Below are 7,504 nucleotides of genomic sequence, written 5' to 3'. Positions count from 1 at the left end.
GTAATTTTAGGTGAACAAAAACAACATTGCACAGCAAATCAAAGCTCAGAAACACTGCAGATCAACATCCTCCCTGTTCTGTTTTTTACAGTGCACACATATTGCATTCCTTTCTCATTTAATATTTTTTTCTCAATTCAAGTGAAATCATTCAAAAAATGTGATGATTGCAACATGAATTCCAGAACTGTTAAGCATTCAGTGGTGTGTCCCACGTTTGCCTTAATAACAGCATACACTGAAGCTGCATATTTCACCAGTTTCTGCAAAAGCCTCTGATAAGCAGATCAGATCCACCTGAGAGTTTTCTGAACATGAGCTTCTATGTAGGGGATGAGGCTCCGAAACCTTTTTATGCCAAGATGTTGACATGAACATCACAAATGTAAAAGTGCAGAACCATAAATATATCATTTATTTTAGTAATTTTGTAATTTAGCAAATTTCCTTTTAAATACATTTTCTTTGGTTTCCTTTATTCAAAATGATGAAACGTCCTGATGGTTATTTTCAGGTTTGAATGAAAGAAAAACAAAAAACAGATGTTCAGTGGGTCTCAAGGAGACCTTTTGTCTCTTGTGGAAATTGCAATATATTCTTGTTCTTGGACCTTTAAGTGCTTTGGGTTTTTGCTTATATCCACTGTAGTATTCTCTACCAAAAAGCACCCTCATTATCTTCCCGTGGATCGTCTGAGCACTCATTTCATTTGGTATTCTGTTTATATATTGAATTATGCTGACAAAATATACCAATATATTTTATTATCACAGAAGAGACCAAGAGAATTATACCATGGATTGCACATCTGGGAGGACAGACATTGCTCAGGATGCTCACACACTTTTACTGATTGGATAGATGCTGTAATTGTTGTAGTAAATGATGTAGTTCAGCTTATCACACCCCTAAGCCAGCAGTCCTGAGCAAAGAGTGCAAATGCCCAGTTTACCTGCTCAGGGGTGTTGGCCTTGTGAAAAGAGCATAGGTCTGGATCAGATGTAGTGTCTCTCAGTACCGGGTTACTGTGTGTGCTAGAGTGTTTAATTATTATCCATATTAGTTACAACAATCAAACACACTCTTCTGTTTTAGAAAACGGAGAATACATCATATTTATGTCACATATGTTACTGATTTGATTTGACCACTTTAGGCCTTATCTAATCATTCCAATGCCACTCATGCAGGGCTTAAAATGTCCTTAAAATGACTTAAAACGTTTTACTGACCTTACAACTGACTGGCAGCCTGTCCAGGGGTATTCCAGGTTGGCCCTGGGCCCACTATGATTCTGACCAGGAATGAGAAGAAAAAGAAGATGAATAATTGAAGAAATGGCTTTCCCTGAGTTTCCCTGAGCACTCTCAGAAAAAGGGTTCTAAATAGTACTTAAAAGGGCTTCTTCAACTCGCAACAACTGTGGAACCATTAATACATTCAAGTGCATTCTATGCAAAACCATCGCCTTTTCTAAAGAACCTCTAAAGACCTGTTTTGGGTATAGTTGATGTAGTAAAGTCCTGATGACACATCTGAAATAGTTTCTCTCACAGCTGAATAAAATGCATTTCTGCATGCAGATTGTTGTGGATGAGATCATCTGGCCATACTGTGATTTACAAGTCCTTCCACAAATATTTGGTTCATCATAGTTTTATCATCAGTTTTTATCCTTTTTTATGAAACTGTTTGTGACAATTACAGTAAACTGGCTTGTGTAGTAAAAGTGCGAGTCCTGACAACACCTTGGCAGAGTCAGTTTGCCTTACAGCTCAATAAAATACATTTCTGTCCTTTGTTGAATGCGATCGTATGGTTAGCGCACGGCTGTGAATGAGTCTTTTCGGGACACACGGAAGAACGTCTGAGTTAAATCCCATTCTCTGAGGATCAGACATGTTGTGGGATTTTGACTCTGCCTGTCACAAACACAGGCCTCTGTGTTCTTGCCATGATTTCTCGCCCCGTCCTGAAAAGCGGCCGTGAAGAATCCACGTCCCGCTCTGAATGCGCACTCGTTCCTACTCTCGATTGGCCATTCAGCCCCCTCTAGGGAGACAAGCCCCAATCACAATATTGTCAAGGCTCTGTTGGTTTTCTGGTTCAAATCCTTGTTCACGCTGTTTGCTGAGTACTCATCTGCTGTGACAGCCTTCAGACAAACAGAAGCTCGTGAAAGAGGTCTTCCACAAGCAGATCCTTCCTGCTGGGCAGTGGCTGAAACGGCCCTTTCTCTCGCCATCAAGTGGAACCCGGCCCTATTGAGCTGGCCCCTTGGAGCCCTGCATTGAGGCGGGCTACGGGCCAGCGCTTCGCCCCTCAGGGCCCGGGCCACCCTCACGTTGTCCCTGGACACCTGTGCCCACCTACCCCCAGCGTGGGAACCCTACTAACTGGACCCTCGTTAACTAGTCCAGAAACCAATTTGGACTCACTGCTCCTCGTTCCATTCAAGGAGAGAACAGGCAGTGCTATTGCAAAGTGCAGATTTAGGGCTGAGCTGTTTTTACCATCAGTTTCTACGAAAATGCTTCTGTTTGATTTAAGGAATTCATTCACAGCTGATGACCTCCATCCACATGGTGCAAATTCAGCTGCAAATAGAACCATACAAGGGAATATGAGGAAATTTTTAGAACGTAAAAAAAAAACTTGACCCACTTCTTCACCAGCCCCACCCCATTGCACCCAATCCGGGCTAAATCTCCATGGCACACTGCAGAAAAATGGCATCAATTAATCAGCATTCATGAACCGTTTACTTGAGCCCCCTTTTGTTTGCAGCAGAGTTTAATCCAGACAGAGACTTGGCTGTTTGGGTCCTTGCAGACTCAGCCCATTGTACAGCAACAACTACTGAAGCATAAACCCTGGTCATCCCCATACACTTCTCCATCGCCAAACTTGCATGCAAGAATCTGCCATACAGCTATGAGGTAAATGCATGGGAGTAGCTTTGTTTAGAAAAGAGCAGAGGTGAAGACAGGGTGGGCAAAAGTACGTAATGTGCTGGATATGCTAAACATGTTATGCATCATTACTGTAAAAGTGCATTTCAGCTAGGTCTGTGACCGTTGACTGGGGGTTACCACGGTAATAGCACATCAGTGACAGTAAAATATAATTTATTGTGATTTTAAAAATGTTTAATGCCAACTATTATATCAAGGCTAAAACACTGGCTAAACCTGCTGCAGACACATATTATGTCCAGGAAAAAAAAAATAAAAAAAAACATTTTCAGACCACTCAAACAGTCATGTTTCAGCTCTGTACAGTCAGGCTAGGTGGCTGTAAAGACTGCATGCTTGTTCCCTATTATGAGAATGATTACACTTTATGAACCATGTGAATCATAACATTATACCATAGCCACAACTTTTTCTGAAGGACTGATTTTCTGCTTCCACACAAAACACTGAAATTAGACCGACATAGCAAGCATAGTAGGCCGTGCCGACCTCTAATGTGCATGTATTGTGTTCTTTTATTTTTAATAATTATATAAAAAATAATTTTAGTTTCAACTTCTGTCTAAATTATCCAGCAGAAAGTATTTTGGTACTTTTGGTATTACATTTTTTTGGTAATACTTTTTTGGTATTATTGTTATTATTAGTAGTAGTGGTAGTAGTAAAGTGTACCTCAGTAAAGACACGTCTTCAGTGATGTTCCAAGAAGCATCGGAAGATTATACTAAACTGAGATAAGGATAAAAACAGTAATGGCAATGCTTTTTCTTGTGGTAATTTTAGATGGCCCCTAACTGTGAAGCAGATACGTGAGTAAAACGGTATAAGTATTAGTTAGAGCTTCATCGCTATCAAACAAAAAGTGGAAAAGTAAGCACCCATTAAACCCTCCCAGTTTAACTGTGTATTACAATCATTTTCTGCATGCTTACCCTGCTACCAGCACAGGCCTAGTTTTGGCTGCTGGCTAAAAGCTAATGATAAGAGTTGTTTTATAAATTTCTTTTTAAATGGAAGAGAAACTCACCCCACATTATGCTGAATAGTTACACTTCTCTCAATAAGCCGTTGCTATCAGGTAGCAAACAACCTGCACTTACCTCTGGTCTGGTTTAGCCATTACCTCCATTATCTCAGCACCCACAACTGTTCTTATTTCTCATCATTGCACTCTGTAACTAGCAGAGCTCGGAACATGTCCCATGTTCTTACTGTCCTGTTTTTAGAAAGTTTTTGGACAGTTTTTGTTATAAAAACAGATTTTAATCTGATTATACTTTTAGAAAGCTAAGGGAGGGGGGTAGGGGGGCAAATATAGGCATTCCAGAAAATGGTGGGGACATACCCCCAGTGTCAAAGATAAACAGCTCATAACTAGCAAACTTAACAGTAGCTATTTGGATAGCTCCTTTTTTCGAAAGGATATCCAAGAAGTTATTTGAAGCAACTACGGGCTACTGCATTCCTCCAGCACCCGGAGGTCCTGATTTTGCCATACAGGGCAGGAAGTCTCTGTGTCTCTCTTTCTCTCCCTCACGTTCTCTCTCTTTAGAGGCCAATCCCGACCTCGCCGCTCCAATTCATTTCGCCTTCGCCATGTGAAGACATCTGTCCATATTCCAGATATCCCATTTTGGTGCAAATGATCCCCCTTGAAGGAGGCAATTTTTACAATATGGCAATTCTGCGATTTCCATCGCGCCCCAGCGCCGATTCTTTGCCTTGCCGAAGAAGCAAGTTTAATTGGAAGGCTGCATTTAAAGTCATTCCACAATTATACAATTATGCTGGAGATGCATGCCTGCATGTTGCTCCGTTTGCACCAATTTACTGCACTTTCTGCGCAGTTTAGGAACCGCTTCCCTTTCAGGGGATGCAAATTCCCCTCATTTAGCTCCAAATGAAGCATAATTGCTCACATTCAAGCAAAACACCTTGCTATGAGAGGTTCCTCCTAGTTAGTTCGCATTAAATCTGCGCAGAACAAAAATCCTCAAATCCATTTGTGCACATGTGCCAGCTGGATCATTCTGCTGGGAGAGGGATGAGGAAATGGATGATGCAATTGAGCACATTTAACATCCTGCTAGCACTTCTTCCTGTTACCGGCATCTCAGAACTTCACTTCACTTTTTAAGTGCCTAAATGCCAAAAAAAAAAAAAAAGACAGAGCACGTTGCGAACCTGGTGCAAAAATGATTTATACACCGCGCCGCACGAACGTCACATAAAATCAATCCGCTGCCTTGTCGACGGGGGGTTGTACAACCCACGGCACTTCCGTAGGGTGGAAAAGGACAACACACCGCAATTCTGTTCAGCAGCCACGGAGGCCTATCACCTCGGAGATATAAGACCCTAATTAGTTTGAACGCAGGCCCTCTGTGCACTCTCCTGTTGTAAAAATAATGGAATTATGTGCCGCCCCCCCATTTGATCATCAAAGTATACTCTAGTCTTTCCGCTCCTTTGTTTTGCAATGTTGGAAGTTAGAGAGGGGACTCATTGTCCAGGAAGGCCCGGAGTACCCCAAGTGGCAGACCGAGCACACCACTGACAATAGCTTACAAGAGACTGTTTTAATTCATACCCTCTTTTTTTAAAAAAGGGGGACAGCACAACAAACCGTTGACCCACTGATATACAATTAAGAGTGATGCGGCAGTTAATGCTACAAGCAGCTCTGTTTAACAGTCTGTCTTTGACCCTCCGCCTTTTGAATACATATAATGCGGTGGGTGAGAGACTGAGAGGGAGAAAGAGAGGGAGAGAGACAGAGAGAGTGGCGGCGAGAGAAAGGGAGCCAGGGAGATTTTAAGCCACCGATAAGTAGTTAAAGACCTTTATAGAGTATAACACCATTATCCTTGCTGAATAAAAATAGGATTTAGTGTTTTTTCCACTTAATTTGAATCAAAAGAATCCCCACCTTACATATTGCACTGGTAATGTAATGGAGAGAGAATCACAAAAAAGGCTTTGTGGTTCTGACACCTTCTATAGTGGGCCTGTGTTGTCCCGCGAGCAAAAGGGAAGAGAAAGCTTTTTTCTTCCGCGCCTTGCTATCTGCTGGCCCATTCTAATTGATGCCACTGCATTCCTGCGCTGGGGCGAGCATTCAGTGAATAACGAGCGCTGGACTGAATGCCCATGAATTGGTCCCTTCTAAGAGGAGCAGTAAAACAGCCCCTGCCCCCGGCCCTGGATCCCCCCCAACCACCACCACCACCGCCACCCTCCCACCCCCAACTAACCACCGAGCTCCCCTCAGTCCTCGGCCAAAGCCCGCTCTAGCTTTACCGCCCATTAAAGCCCCGCTATTGTGCAGCGACGCAACCCCACAAAAGCTGTCCATCTCTTCGAGGCCTCTAAAGCTTGGACTCACACAGACTGGAGTGACAACCACCACCACCACCACTACTACTACACCCCCTCCTCCTCCTAACTCACTCTTCCCAGCAAATTCTAACCCCCTCACCACATACACCACTCTGTCTTGCATATCGTCAGCATTACATTTGGTAATATAACTTAGACGTAACCCAGAGCCCAGATTGTTCCTTTGGAGGACCAGGGTTTAGAAACAGGCATTGCAGTGGCAGCATTACGGCCCTGTTGAGAGCTTGGACCGTTCCTCTTGGTCCAGTCTTTATGTTGCGTCCATTCAATATGAGAAGCTACTCATGATAGTAAGAGTGCATTCCAGGTTATACCCTGAGATAACTTAACCCCCCCCCCCCCACACACACACACATTCTCTCTCTCTTCCTCTCTCTCCCCCTCTTCCACTCTCTCACTCTCTCTTGCCCCACCACACAAAGCATCAATCTGTCTTCAGTGCCGGCACCCTCGGCCCTTTGTCTCTACTGCAGGTGCCTATGAAAGCACCCACGGTTTCACCACCCCAACCCCTGAGCACGCCACGCCTCGTCCAGCCACAGGAACTGCTGACAAAGGCTGCGTGTGGGAATGAGGGATGCGTGGAAGGAGGAGAGAGAGAGAGGGAGGGAGAGTGGTGGTGGTGGGGGTTGCTTTTAGGACAGATGGCTGGGGAAGTTTCCCAACTTTCAGCAGGCCAGGCCTGCTCCATGGAGACCGTCCCGCAGGACTGGGTGCTGGAGCAGAGTCACCAGGAGAAGGGCCACTGATGGAATGCCCAGTGAGCTGGAATGGGTCACTGCTTCAACCTCGGCGCTAATTGAAGGACGGGAGAACACATTAATGCTCTAAAACGCTCTGCTTTCTGACCTCTTGTGCCACTTGCTAATGTCTTTTTCTAAAGAACAAGAGGGGGAATGCTATCACAGTGTATGAAACAATCATTCTGCAGAACAGAGCACTAAATATGAGCTCTTCCATTAGTATTTTAATACAACATATTAAAAGTTCATTTTTGTTGTCTGGTTGGTTGCTATTACACCACAAAAACATGGATATAATTAGAAACTAGGTATTTTTGGCCATGAGGACATATTGGACAGTGCGTTAAATGGTCATACAGGACACAAATGATATATTCAGTTCTTAAT

This window comes from Salminus brasiliensis, chromosome 19 (genome assembly GCF_030463535.1).
Source record: "Salminus brasiliensis chromosome 19, fSalBra1.hap2, whole genome shotgun sequence".
NCBI lineage: Eukaryota > Metazoa > Chordata > Actinopteri > Characiformes > Bryconidae > Salminus > Salminus brasiliensis.
The sequence above is the reverse complement of the archived record's forward strand: the minus strand, read 5'-3'. Positions refer to the sequence as shown.